At 41.6% G+C, this 15,453-nt stretch overlaps 1 protein-coding gene across 1 annotated transcript in view; it reads right to left on the bottom strand.

Moving 5' to 3' along the window:
- The window catches only part of LOC133488169 (leucine-rich repeat and fibronectin type-III domain-containing protein 2), a 139,883-nt gene extending 126,967 nt beyond the window's left edge, over positions 1 to 12,916 (bottom strand). Inside the window, 1 exon segment of the mRNA XM_061795736.1 lies at positions 12,078 to 12,916. The gene's annotated coding sequence lies outside the window, so the exon portion shown is untranslated.
- Between the last annotated feature and the right edge of the window lie 2,537 nt (positions 12,917 to 15,453).

Below are 15,453 nucleotides of genomic sequence, written 5' to 3'. Positions count from 1 at the left end.
CCTGTTCACATGCTTCATCCTGGTTCAAAGTAGTTGGAACACCTCATCAGGAAATCGATGCCCAAACAAACAACCAATTATTCCTCTCAACAGTCAGAAGCAGCATCTCTAGCAACTCTCTCCTGGATTACCAAGCTCCTCACTCTGCAGTATGTTTGAAAATGAGGCCAGCCACTCTGTAGAATCAAAAGTAATTTCTGTCACTTCCCAGAACCTGTGGGAATATGTTAAAGCAGGTACTTGGATCGACTGATAAACTGAGGGCTGTTTTCTGGCCTCAACTGTTTTTTCCCCCCCATCACAGGCACCCGTCCAATGCGTCTATCAATCATGCAAATCGTTTTTTCCCCAACTTGTTTTTCCAAGACCACATATAATTAAACACATCCACTTGAGGCAAAACTTTAGTCCCAATCCAGAGGGTGCAACCCAATCCATTTTCTAACTGAGAGTCATGGATGTGATCAGTCTCATCCTCGTTGCTATATATTCAACTGCATCTTCTGGGATCAGTAAAAGTTGCCAGCAATGTGAAACTATGAAACCAGTGTACACAGATTAAATCAACTGCTTCAGAAATGCAGGCACAGAAAAAAATCGTTTCACTAACCAAGCCGGCCAACAACAATAACACTCTATTATTGACCACCCCCAGGAAAAAAACTCACCGAGACATTATTAGGGAGACTCCACGCCTAAATTTTTAGAACTGAAGAAGCATTTTGGACTAAATGTGAAAGGTCTTCAACAAACAAGAACAATAAAGTTGATTCAACCTTTGCGGAGAACCTCATGCAGAAGCTCAGGCTACCTTCCTCACTCGTCCCCTCCAACTATGCTTTTCCCATCACCCTTTTTCAGCCCCAATTTAACGGGGGTCCAACGGTAACAAGAACAACAGAATTCATGTGGGAGAGCCTGATAGGTCAAAGAAAAAGCTAAACAATAGCTGTCACTTCTCACAAACCTATTGAATCTGGAAAAAAAGAACCTCATGGAAATAAAAGAAAGTAAGAAAACACAATTTAGTTTCTTGTGCTTTTAATTTTAAGGGCATATTAATATTGATCAAGAACATGTTCCCTACACTCTACGTTACGTGTTCTCAAGTTCCATATCCTGGCTGAGGCAGCATATCTGTGTCCCTGTGGTCATACTGGTTAGCGAGAATATGAAAGAAGTTTCACGCAGGAAGGGAGAGGTCTCCTACCTTAACATCCCAGTCTTTTCTCTGGGTTCAACAATAGCCTAGCCCTCAAGAGTGTCTTGCTCACTTTAAAGTACTCTGGAGTCAAGTGCTTCTTGGGAAGACTGAAAGCCACATCAAGCTGCAGCCATGTCCATCCATCCATTTTCCAAGCCGCTTATCCTCACAAGAGTCAGGGGAGTGCTGTAGCCTATCCCAGGTATCTTCGGGCAGGAGGCGGGGTACACTCTGAACTGGTTGCCAGCCACTCGCAGGGCACATTTAAACAAACAACCATTCACACTCACATTCACACCTACGGGCAATTTAGAGTCTTCAATCAACCTACCATGCATGTTTTTGGGATGTGGGAGGAAACTGGAGTACCTGGAGAAAACCCACGCAGGCATGGGGAGAACATGCAAACTCCACACAGGCAGGGGCCGGGATTTGAATCCCAGTCCTCAGAACTGTGAGGCAGACGCTCTAACCAGGCATCCACCATGCCGCCCTCCAGCCATGTGTTAGATCAAATAAATGTTAAATCTTGTGGCGGCCATGGCTCAGTTGGCTGTTGGTAGAACTGATCTTCCTGTGACCGAAGGGTCGACAGTTCAAATCCCAGCTCTGAAAATAAAATAAAATAAATTAATTAATTAATTAAAATTCCAGCTCCGACTGTCTGCTGTCAAAGTGTTTTTGGGCTACACACTGAACCCTACATTTCTCCCAGTGGGCCTGGCAGTACCTTACATGGCAGCAGCTGCTCATTGGTGGATGAATACATAAATGTGTACATGAATGTGAGTCTCTGTAAAGCGCTTTGGGCACCGTGACGGTGTAGATAAAGAGCTATATACAGTACGTGCACTCCATTTACCATTTTGTATTACCTTTGGCCAATTGTAAAAGTTCACATGAGACACAATTGGAGAAAAAATAAATGTATGGGTTCTTCAGTCATCAGTTAAAATTGCTGAAGTGTGTTTTAAACTTTCTTGCATTGTTTTTATTTTTTTATTTCTCTGGTCAACTCAACACCAGTAATGATTTTACATACCAAGAGAACGCTGATATTTAGCAGGTATAATTTAGATAAACAGCATTAACCATTTGCCCAAGATTCATTGCTAAAATCTCCGGTTATATGTGCAACATCAAGCAATAAACAATAATCATACGCACTTTGCTTATTTTGTAATATGGGCGGTTAGAAAAGGCTTGTGCATGTGATATTACTCAAACAGAGAACAATAATCAGCAACAGTAGGTATGAAGAAAAACTGGCCCATTTTTACATAAAGTAACTTTAACAATTAGAATGTACTACAATTGAATAAAATAAATTAAAATTATATCAGAAAATCCTTAAAATAACTTTACTAAAACCAATAACAAAAATCTATTTTAAAATTGCAACATAACCACTGCTTAACTTAAACATAAGCATATTCTACATTCAAATATAGCAGACAAAAAAAAAATTTGAAAACCATGAAAAATAACCGCACTAAATAATAAACACAAATTATACTTTTAAAGTGCAAAATAACAATTAAAATTCTATTCAGTTGTTTTCTCCACAGGTGCGACAATACACTTTTTACCTACTGGTTACAACAGGGGTTTAATTTTTGAAAATGTTGTGGCAGATCAGAAATTTGGAATCATGTAGTGAGGCTCGAGATGCTTAGCAATCAGGGTGTGCCTCGTTGGGTTTGCTGTTCCTCCTCTGCACGTCCTGGCCTCTGAGGAGCAGTGTGGTGCACGCACACAAACTTGCAAAAACAAGTCACAATCGAATATTGTCAATATAACTCATTTTTCACAGAATTTGAAGAATATATGCCGTAGAGTAGTGTTGTTTTGCCTGTTTGTATGTGTTTATACGTTTGTGTACCAATATTAATATTTGGAGATATAAGTGCCGCAAGTTCTATGCTAATTTTCGTGAGCTTGTCAATGGTGTTTTTCATCCATTGTATGTTAGCTTGAACTTTTTGTGAGTAAAAAACGAAGAAAGAAAAAAAGTCTGTTATGTATTTGAATATTCAGTAGGTGTAATTTTATGTGTTTAGTTTTACAGTGAACTTCAACTGGAGTGTCAATCGACTTTTGGCAAGCAATGTTCACTCGTACTCCTTGTGCTGCTGGATAAAAGTGCTGGAGTGGCTAATGGAATGGACTGCTTGTATAAGAGTGGTCAAATCGGAGATTTTAGATCCAGTCCGATCCGATACTCCATCCATCCATCCATTTTCTGAGCCGCTTCTCCTCACTAGGGTCGCGGGCGTGCTGGAGCCTATCCCAGCTGTCATCGGGCAGGAGGCAGGGTACACCTTGAACTGGTTGCCAGCCAATCGCAGGGCACATAGAAACTAACAACCATTCGCACTCACAGTCATTCCTACGGGCAATTTAGAGTCTCCAATTAATGCATGTTTTTGGGATGTGGGAGGAAACCGGAGTGCCCGGAGAAAACCCACGCAGGCACGGGGAGAACATGCAAACTCCACACAGGCGGGGACGGGGATTGAACCCCGCACCTCAGAACTGTGAGGCTAACGCTCTAACCAGTCGGGCCACCGTGCCGCCGATCCGATACTCGATTTTTTTTTTTTTTTTTTTGCTGACATCAGACCGATTTTCCCATCTCGAAAATTAGTTATATTATATCCAAACTAGAATTTACACGATCAGGATTTTTGGGGCCGATCACCGATCAGCGAGTTTAAAAAAATTATAACCGATCACCGATCCGATCACAAGATGGAGGAATGTGTCTATTTAAATTACCTGTTCATTTACTGTATATACTTGTGTACTTAATTGCTCAAAAAAATATACTTACAATAATAATATAATAATTTTATTTACAAAAAGTTATATTTACAATAATGTAGCTTTGTTCCTCTATTTATACCAGTGAGGCATAGTGAGAGACAGAACAAATGAATGGTCTTCTATTAGATGACAGGAAGTAAATACAGTAATTAATGTATCCACTTTTTGTGACATTTTTATTTGTTGGTGTTCCGTGAGATTTTCAATTGTAAAATATGTTCCTTGGCTCCATTAAGGTGGGAAAACACTGCTCTAGTCAGATCGTGTATTCTAATCAGTCAGTTCAAACCAACATTACATGACAGAAATAATGGGTGCTAACATACTGTAATTAAATTACTTTATTTTTAATTCAATGACTTCACTCACACCAAAATTTTAGAGCATGATTCGACAGAACGGCTGCATGTTTACGTCCAACCGTTTGTGCTAGCAGTAGCTTGCTAGGCTACATAACATTATATTGCCTGCTTGTGAGGCGTATCATATTAAAAGTACGTGAACATACCTCAAGCAAGCCTTAAACGAACGTCCTCTCCTGTCCTAAGCACCGGTGACCACCAACACACGTTTTCCCCCAATTTGTCCTTATATTACAGTCGAGCGGGCTCGCTCCACTCTTGTTGTCGTCGCCACGGTTACGAGTGTATCCGGTCGCATTTGAGTTGACAAGATAAAGCCCAATGATCGTAAAAAACGGGATGCGGAATACAAGATTTTATTGCAGTAGTCTGACGTGAAAGAGCAAATTTGTCTTGTAGTTTGATCCGGGCATTACATATTGTCTGTCCCACATGTTTTTTTTTTCTTTTAAATAACTTCATCGGGCGTCAGATATTTACAGTACTATATCAAAAGACACGCAACAAGGCTAAAAATAAACTAGCTTTTGGATTCAAATATACTGTGCATGCGGCGACGCGGAGTAAATGTCTTTTCTCTCGTATTATGACATTAAAGCCGATCAGCATAAAGTGCTAAATATCAGCCGATACCGATCAGCCCGATAAAATCGGTGTAAAGTCAAATCCAAACACTTTGCCATGGTTCATTCAATGTCATGAAGGTGTCTTTCAATTATGTTACAATAACATGCCCCAAAAAAAAGCCATTGGAAAATGCATGGTTAACATACTGTATGAACCCCCTTCCACTCAAAATCAATTGCACTGAGCTAATTGTTCTCATTATCACTGCCAATATAAGGCATTTGTTTTTAAAAGACCTTACATGTACCGTATATGTAATGTACACAGTTTTATCTATCTTATGTTGTTATTTCAGAATAAAAGAAATTAATGCATATAAAAAAACGATTAAAAAAATATTAATTATCGGGGTGGGGTGGGTGGTGCTTTTCGTTAAGAACTGCCATTCCTAACATAAAGTCTTCTATTTTGATGACCAATTGATGGCAGGAGGCTCAGTTAGTCTCCTTAAGGGAAATGTCTCCCTCTAATGCACAACAATCTGCGGCGGAGGGAAATACACAAAAAATGCCCTGCAGCAGAGCTCCTAAGCAGCCTGCAATATATTCATTATTTTACAACTGATCAAACACACCTGAATGCCTTCACATGCTTCCTATAACCAATCATTTCCTTTTTTTTATTTTGTTGTGGGTGGAAGGGTAGGAGTTTATTTCGCAAAAATAAACTAAGCTCTGCTTTTGCTCACAAAGCAGAATAAAAGGAAAGATTGTGCAGAACACAGCATTAGGTGTTTTTACAATGTATATCTATAGAATAATTGTCTATTGAGTTTTGTCGATACAAGAACTGAACCAAAATGGCCTGCTAGGAAAATGTAGGTGTCCTCATTCGTCTCTGCCCTCTCGCATAATTTCACATGCGAAACAACAACTTTGTAAAATTATCTGAGAGCCTTCTTTGCATGTAGTCTTCCCCAAGGTAAAATTGGCCTACTTCAGAGAGCATCCTCTGCATCCATCTGTCGCACCCGTAAATTGCATTTGCCTGTGATAGCTGGTTATCACATCTGTCAACGCAGGCCTATCAATTTCACTGTGCAACCTCAACACAGGGCATTAACCCTGAAGCATCATTTTGGCATCATACATTGAAAGTCGTGATCTCCACATATCAGACGAACATTGGCGACAATGAACGAATAACTATGCAAGCACACTGAATGTGAAGGAATCAAACTATCTGATGCCTTTCCTTTCTTTTCCTTTTTACAAGGGCATTGCTATTAAAGTTATACTATCAAAAATTTGCAGTTTGAAGAACAAAAACAAACAGAAACAAAAAGCTAGTATGCCCATAATCTGTTGAGCGACGTAAGCAGTACTTTTTGGGTGAATTGGGACTAAATGAAAATGCATGGAGCCGGCACGGCGGAAGACTGGTTAGCACATCTGCCTCACAGTTCTGGGGACCTGGGTTCATATCCCGGCCCCGCCTGTGTGGAGTTTGCATGATCTCCCCGTGCCTGGGTGGATTTTCTCCGGATACTCCGGTTTCCTCCCACATCCCAAAAGCATGCATGGTAGGTTGATTGAAGACTCTAAATTGCCCGTAGGTGTGAATGTGAGTGCGAATGGTTGTTTGTGCCTTGTGATTGGCTGGCAACCGGTTCAGGGTGTACCCCGCCTCCCGCTCGAAGATGGCTAAGATAGGCTCCAGCAGTCCGCGAGTTATCCCCGATTGAGGATAAGAAAATGGATGGATGGATTAAAATGCATGTATTTTTATTGTGTTGATTTTAAATACTATAATCGAGTTTTGTGACCACCGACAGTTACTTCTGTGCCACCTTCAACAGAGAAACTGCAAAAAAAGTAAGTTCATCGAAATGTTTTATGTTGGTTTTCAAATGTAGTACTGCTCTGTTGACTGATATTTATGCAACTTGCATCATCCTGTACAGATATTTGGTTGAGTGTGAATATATATTCTGGGGGGAGGGTGGGGTTTTTTATAGTCACAGTTTTATTATTAGGGCACCGTTATAGTCCATCCACTGAGAAAATGATTTTTTTAGAGCTCTTCACGATATTCCTGCTTGTGGGAGATGGGTTGCCACTATTTTCCCTGATTTTACTGTCGCTACTCTGGCTGCTACTCGCCACTCTAAGTTTGAGCTTGGAGCTCTTTTTTTCGCCTGAGTTTCAGGCGGTTGGGTTTGATGTAACGCGTTTGCAAACTGCCTAGTTCACTAAGTCGATAGCCTTGACAATTGCAAATGCATGACAATTTAATTCTATTTGCATCACAGACTTCAGTGTGTTTATTTAACGTCTGTTCAATACGAGAAGTAATGATGTATTTATGTAATTATGTATGTAATCACCAGTATGGGAGGGAAGTCACAAAGGCTGCAGGTCTATCTGACCTCCTTATTTCACTACTACACCGAGACTCCGGCCACTGACTTGAAAAATAAAAATAACTGCAAACAAAAAATGCTGTTAACTACAATCCAAGGCTTTGCCTCTCCTCTGATGCCTCTCCTCCTCAGAGCCTACAGCGACCCGGGAATAGAGGACTAAGAGGTCGATAGAAAGCATGAATGGAATTGAATGAACACATTTCATTTATAAATCTTTGTGACGTTTGACTGGGTAGTAAAATCCGTATTCCATTCAAGGAATAACCTTAGATTAGACCACTGCATTTACATGTATGATTTAGACAAGTTTTGCCCAATACTCAGATCAAATGCCAACAATACAAAATGCTAGCATGAGACACATGTTGCAGAAGCACCCCACTCTGTAATATTGCTCGCCTATGTCGGAATGACAAAGAGATAAATCATGAAGGAAAATGAAATTAAATGTGCAGAGCAAAGATTTTGATAACACAGAATTGTAATTATAGAATGGCAACCACTGAACTCATGACAAAAAAGAAGAGCCACTGGTAGAATTTAGATTTTAAAGAAGTGCACCGTAGCTCAGTGGGGGAATTCAATATAAAACAATCATCGTTTTTTCCTACAGTATTACAGGAATTGCGTTTTTAATAGTTGTTCAACTGTAATACTATAAAAAAGGAAAGTAAGGTAGTTAAAAAGCAAGCAGTGACAAATCGTTTCCATCCATTTTCTACACCGCTTATCCTCACTATAGCGTCACGGGTATAGTGGAGCCCATCCCAGCTATCTTCGGGCGAGAGGCGGGGTACACCCTGAACTGGTCGCCACGCAATCACAGGGCACATAGAAACAAATAACCATCCGCACTCACATTCACACCTACTGGCAATTTAGAGTCTTCAATTAACCTAGCATGCATGTTTTTGGGATGTGGGAGGAAACCGCAGTACCCGGAGAAAACCCGCGCAGGCACGGGGAGAACATGCAAACTCCACACAGGAAAAGCCGGATTTGAACCCAGAACTGTGAGGTGGATGTGCTAACCAGTCTTCCACCGTGCCGCCACAAATAATTTCATTTAAAAAAAAAAAATTCCTCACAGAGCGTTGATCAAAGCATTTCGGAGGCCATGACAGAGACTGTCTTGGGAATCTTTGTCATACGACACAATGGTGTAGCACCCAGTGATGCTGCTGATGGAATCATTCTGGATGGGGGAGCAGTACTGGATGACATGCCTTTAGCCGTGGAAGTGTTGCTTGATATTATGGATATTTTAAACCTGAGCTACCCTCCAGAACTGAAATACACCTTTGAAGCTCTGCAGAAGATTGTGATGGAACTAGATGGAAATAAACTAGCCACAAAAGTGCCAGATATTAAAACATTCCCATCATGTTAGTAAATTAAATGAGAATCATCTTACCATAGGGGCGGCACGGTGGCCGACTGGTTAGAGCGTCAGCCTCACAGTTCTGAGGACCCGGGTTCAATCCCCGGCCCCGCCTGTGTGGAGTTTGCATGTTCTCCCCGTGCCTGCGTGGGTTTTCTCCGGGCACTCCGGTTTCCTCCCACATCCCAAAAACATGCATTAATTGGAGACTCTAAATTGCCTGTAGGCATGACTGGCACTCACAGTCATGCCTGTGACTGTGAGCATGACTGTGAGTGCGAATGGTTGTTTGTTTCTATGTGCCCTGCGATTGGCTGGCAACCAGTTCAGGGTGTACCCCGCCTCCTGCCCGATGACAGCTGGGATAGGCTCCAGCACGCCCGCGACCCGAATGAGGAGAAGCGGCTCAGAAAATGGATGGATGGATCTTACCATAGGAAGAAAAATGTCTGAACCCAGCTGATGGTGTCCGATCACAAACAATATTTACACTGACTCTTTGTTTTTTGTTTTTTGGGGGAGGGTTGTTTGTTTTTTTACATTTATAGCATAATTCAATTTCTGTCCTCAACAAGACAGTGTTTGAGACTGCCTACAGGTGGCTTAAAAACAGTCAGGAACATTTTTTTGTCTTTTGCGGTGTGGAAAACAGGGTTTTAGTCAACTCCGGAGTTTGGGTTGTTCACCAGCACATTAAACCAAAGTGCAGGTGCGATTGGCTGGCGACCGGTTGAGGGTGTACCCCGCCTCTCGGCCAACGGTAGCTCGGATAGGCTCCTGCACGCCCACGACCTAGGTGAGGATAAGCGGTAGGGAAAATAAATGAATGCTGTGCAAATGTTAAAATGGAAGTACAAAGAGCCTGCTTTCCAAACTGCATCTTAGAGTTCAGTTTTTAACTTTTTTTTGTTTTTTTTGTTTTTTACATTTAGGCCTATTTTTTTAACAGTTGATAAAGTACAAAGTGCTGCAATATTTCTGTTAGCACTTAAATGCCTATCAGTGTTTAAATATGATTGCCTCTTTAAAGCAATCCAATTTCATTGCACTCAAGTTTGTTTTATGTTATATTTTCATCCTTGACACCAAATGGGCTTTAGACTGTGTAAAACATAAATTATGTTTCAGGTACTGTTCATTGTAAATATTTTCATGACACGTATTTCTATTTTAATGTTTACACTCGATAGTAGCTCATTGACTGAACTTGGTCATTGAACGCAATTCCATTTGAGTAAATGGTCTTCTCTCAACATTTAAGCAATACAATTCGACCAACTTTAATGCTCTTGGGTTGGGTCCAATCAATTTATTGTAGCTGATTAACCATCTACGATAATTGGGTGAATTCAATTTATCTGGGTTAGCTTTAATAGTGTAATTTCTGTTCGGCCAAGCCCATTATACTAAGTAGGACAATACCTACGAAATAAATTGTACTACCCTGAATACTTGAAATGTCTTTAAGTAAATTAAGTTGTCCCCAATGCTAGTAATTAAGTTCAATTATCCATAATAAATTACATTTACTTTAAGATGGAACAACAGAATTGTTTAATACTTAAAGAAAAAAAAATGTGGCAATCCTTTCCATGATTTTTTTTCAGTGCATTGAAAGAGTTAAAGTCCATAATGAATACACAGCTGTAATATGTTACGCAAAACACATACAGTAAAACCAATCCCTCAAAAACATTGTAGGGGCATATGGAGCTCGGAGGAACAGAGCAAAATTTAGTAAGGATCTGGACAAAGGTGAAAGTAAATCAAAATACAGTATTTTGAACAAATGGGTCATTATGGCATCAATGGAACCACCCACCCCTGAAAATCACAACTGTGCCCCCAGTCTGTTCACTAACCTTCATGAAGAAGGAAGTCACATGCTAACTAACAAACACAAATACCTGCAAGATTTGTTTCCCCCTCTTTTGTCAACAGTTCAGCCTTGACATTTTCCTGTTTTGTGTACCCTAATATTTATCAAATTATAGTGCTGACATTTTTAATTCAAACAACAAAGCTGTTGGTCGGCTTTCTTCTAAATTTGCTGGTTTCTTGGTTAACAAACACAACAATGTGACATTACACATAGCTTTAAAACCTCCAATGATTTCACACTGACATAATAATAATATCAGTTTATTTGCACATCCCAGAACATGTGTAGCAGTTTCGCACGTGACGGCGACTTCTGCTCCCACTGCCTTGCACTGAACAGGTAGCAAAAGACTATTCCTTTTCGTGTTTGACTTCAGCATCTACTGACTCAAAATCACAACGACGACCACTAAACCGCTGCATGCAGTGCACTTGTCAGTGAGTCATTTTGCGTCATACGGATTATGTTGTCATGAATTTGTGGGTCCTTAATTGCTTTGACGGGAAATCTGTTCAGGAAACGAACCCTTCACACAGACTTTTTTTTTTTCTTCCTAGGTGAGGGACGACACGTAGGAAAGATGAATGCCCCATTGAGGGAGTCAGGTGCTATGCCTCCCACTGCAGCCCACACTCTTTTGTGTGCTCTCCATGGTTCTGTAAAACCATGCAGACCTCCGGGCTCGGAGCTTCAAGGAACTGCTTGTAATCCACCAGGCGGTGATTACTGCGGGCGGGGGTGCGTGTAACACGGCTCCCCACGGAGCCTCGGTGTGGCTATCGATCCCATTATCAGACGCTCGCATCCGGTCGAAGCGATTATGCTTGCGCGCAACTAGCCTGAGATTCCATTGGGACCTCAAGTTTGTCAACACGATCAACCGGTCGCATACGCAGACTGCGAGGAGAGCATGCGTTGAATAGACACAGTCGGTCACTCTCATCACACGAGGGGTATTAAAAAGCAATTGGGTTACCCGCCCCTGCCCTCCTTTCCTCTTTCACGTCCACACACATTTTGCAGACCCACAAAGCGCACCCGCAATTAGTATGCGTCGGGCGCAAGCATCATCGCATAGATCGAAAGCCACGCAGCACCTTTCCCCCCCCCCCACATTGAGAACTCGGGGGGCGAAAAAAGACCCGCTGGAACTCACTCGGACAGGCTCAGCACGATCCGCTGGACTGTCCCCATTGCAATCGGGTTACTTGTGATTATTAACAAGCATGAGCCACATTTCAAAACAAGCCTGGCAATGCAAAATGCGTTGCGTGCAAGAAAAAAAATAATAATACTGTTTTCCATCAGCGAGTTGAAGAGTGTACGTCGAATGCAGCATTCGAAACAGTAATACATATCAAATCCTTTTCAGCGTGAAGACAGCATGAGAGAACTCTCGGACATCAGGTTTTGGGTTTTTTTTGTCCTACCTTTGGAGACGGACAACTATCCGTGACATGTCACCGCAGGCTCTATGAATGTGGATTCAGCTGCCCTGGTTCGGGGCTCCAGCCGCTCCCTTCGTCCATCTACTCAATCCAAGATCCGAACCGAACTGCAGAACCACCGACAGCACATTGGCTTCCTCAATCGAAAAAAAAAACAAAACAAAAAAAAGAAAAAAAAAGAGAAGATGTCACCGGCAAGATCTGTGACGCTCTGAAAAGCTGCACTTGCTGAGAGCCGAGCTGCGACCGAGAGCTTCACATTACATTTGTGGTTTCCCCTTCAAGTAAAAAGAAGTACATGGTCGGTGTGATTTCGGAAGGTTGCTACATGGCAGCTCTTTGCGGTGCAGTATACTACGGGCACAACATGTCCGTGGAATGGTCTCCCCCTCTTTTAGATCCACAGAATGCAAAAGTTAGTTGGCTGCAATGGTAGAGGCGGATAAACCGAGGCGGAGCACTGGGAAATTTCTCAGAAGCTGCTGGGAGGACGGGCACGCAGGCAGGTCAGTCCGCACAGGAGCGCATTTACGCAAATACTTGTCGGAGGCGGGGAGAGTGCGCAGTGACTGTGCGTAAAGGAGACGGCTCGGTTGCACGCTCCACAGCCCGCAGTGTCGTGCTGTGCGCAGAAGATTAAGGAGCAACCGCGGATTAGCGTCTTCTTAGCGGTATTTAGCATTCACGGGGACAAAGTAGCCAATCAGGTATACTATCTGTTGTAGCCTACTCGGCGAACAGCTCCCTGAAAACACACATTTTTTTTTTTCCCTCGATGAACCTTAGTACAGGTTCAAGTCGGCATGAGACGAAGACAGAGTTATCCCCGAAACGGCTCAGAACGCAGTCAGCCACATTTGAACAATAGTTTTCTTTCATGTTTAGGTTTATAGTTTTCAGTGGTGTTGAACTGCACTGCATCATAATGACAACTGGTTTCTCCAATATTTTAGTTGCCTTAATTCGTTACCAGAGTGTCACAAATATTAATATCGCTCAGTGTGATGGAGTAGTTCTTCACCACTACCAACAACAATATATAATCTCTCTCTCTCTCTCTCTCTCTCTCTCTCTCTCTCTCTCTCTCTCTCATTTGTGTCTGTGTGTGTGTGCGTACATACATACACGTACTATACACAAAAAAATATACGAAAACATTAATCATAATAAAAGACAATGTCAAGAAACAAAAATATAATAATAACAATAATAATAATAATAGAATGGTTTAATCCAGGGGCATGCAGAGTTTTGGAGGGGCAGGTGCTCAAAGTCAAAAGGAACAAGAGTTTGAAACGCCTTAGCAGAGCATTGCATGTTATTCATGAAAACAGAATACGAAAAGACAGGAACTGCAGTTCCTAGCAAAGGTGCGTACCATTTGTTGAGTTGTTAATTGGAATGATAACTAACCCACCAATTAGTATTTTGTGTGCAAATTACACCTATTTTGGGGTCAAATATTAAAAATTTTTACTACTATATTGTGGCCAAAATAAAATTCCCATGTCATGTCTGGAGCTCTGTACATGTTAGTGGATTTATTCTCTCAAACTCTTTTTGTTTTCAATCATTCGTTCATTCATTTTCCGTTCTGCTTCTCCTCACTAGGGTCGCGGGCGTGCTGGAGCCTATCCCAGCTATTTTTGGGAGAGAGGCGGGGTACACCATGAACTGCTCGCCAGCCAATCGCAGGGCACATAGAAACAAACAACCATCCGCACTCACATTCACACCTACGGGCAATTTAGAGTCTTCAATCAACCTACCGTGCATGTTTTGGGGATGTGGCAGGAAACCGGAGTGCCCGGAGAAAACCCACGCAGGCACGGGGAGAACATGCAAACTCCACATAGGCGAGGCAGGGATTTGAACCCCTGTCCTCAGAAATGTGAGGCCGATGTGCTAACCAGTCATTCACCGTGCCACCGTGTTTCATTGTTTTCAATGAAACACAATTTTAGAAGGTGGTCCACGTCACATTCTCCATCCACAGCATAGCATTGCGTCTCTGCCCTCAATTACTTTGCAATTATATAGATTTTTCTTTTTCTTTTTACAGTGTAAAATTTGACATTAATTAAGCACTTTCTGCAGGACGGTAAATAAAATGTCTCAACAATACACTCCTGATCTTGGCTGAATTTACCAAACCATTATCATAAAAGGAAAATGCATTAATGAAAATTGTACAACTTCTACAGAATTAAAATACAGTGAAGTTAAATCACAACTGTCCAATGATGACACGAGATGGAAAGGAATTGAAAGGGAATTGAAAAGGAATCGAACCACTTTTTAAGTATAAATTAATATTTCAAATCCTCAGATTTGTTTTTGTCAAATTGGACTACTTTCTGATCACCTTAGTCGTGTGTCAAAGCAAACAAGTTACCTTTGTGTTTAAAAAAAAAAACAAGACAATCAAAGACTTCAGCTTTTGGAAAAGTGATCAACATTATTGCCTATTTTCTGACATGTTTGGAAACACTGACCCAGTTAGTCAATTTGAAATCCTAAGGCCCACCAAAACCGTAAATCGAAACTCTGATCAACATATGCCCCTGGTTTTATGACATACACACACTCTCTATAGTACATGCATGTGCTGATGCGTTTTTAATTAGGTGTGGCCTCTTTTCCTCTGGCCCGGAGGACACGACGTCCACAATTTCCAAAAACAATTTGAAATGTGGACTCATCGGACCACAGAAGACTTTTCCACTTTGCATCAGTCCATCTTAGATGAGCCCGGGCCCAGAGGAGCTGGCGGTGTTGTTGATAAATGGATTTTGCTTTGCATAGTAGAGTTTCAAGTTGCACTTGCGGATGTAGCGTCGAACTGTATTTACTGACATTGCTTTTCTGAAGTGTTCCTGAGCCCGTGTGGTGATATTCTTTACACATTGATGTCAGTTTTTGATGCAGTGCCACTTGAGGGATCGAAGGTCACGGGCATTCATTGTTGATTTTTGGCCTTGCCGCTTACATGCAGTGATTTCTCCAGATTCTCTGAACCTTTTGATGATATTATGGACCGTAGATGATGAAATCCCTAAATTCCTTGCAATTGCACATTGAGGAACATTGTCCTTAAACTGTTCGACTATTTTCTCATGCACTTGTTCACTGTTTTTATTAAAACTCTGTTTTTATTCATGTTTAACACAACGTCCCAACTTCATTGGAATTGGGGTTGTACATTACTCGTGCACTCACTGTAGTCTCGCCACGCTGCACTATTTGCATATCTGTTGTTGACCAATACTGGCCACTCATGCCACAGTGGCATCTGTACCACTTGCACACTGACTGAGGAGTATCTGCAATATTTGCACAATGAACATTGTTCCAGATT

Source organism: Phyllopteryx taeniolatus, chromosome 13, assembly GCF_024500385.1.
Source record: "Phyllopteryx taeniolatus isolate TA_2022b chromosome 13, UOR_Ptae_1.2, whole genome shotgun sequence".
NCBI lineage: Eukaryota > Metazoa > Chordata > Actinopteri > Syngnathiformes > Syngnathidae > Phyllopteryx > Phyllopteryx taeniolatus.
The sequence above is the reverse complement of the archived record's forward strand: the minus strand, read 5'-3'. Positions and strand labels throughout refer to the sequence as shown.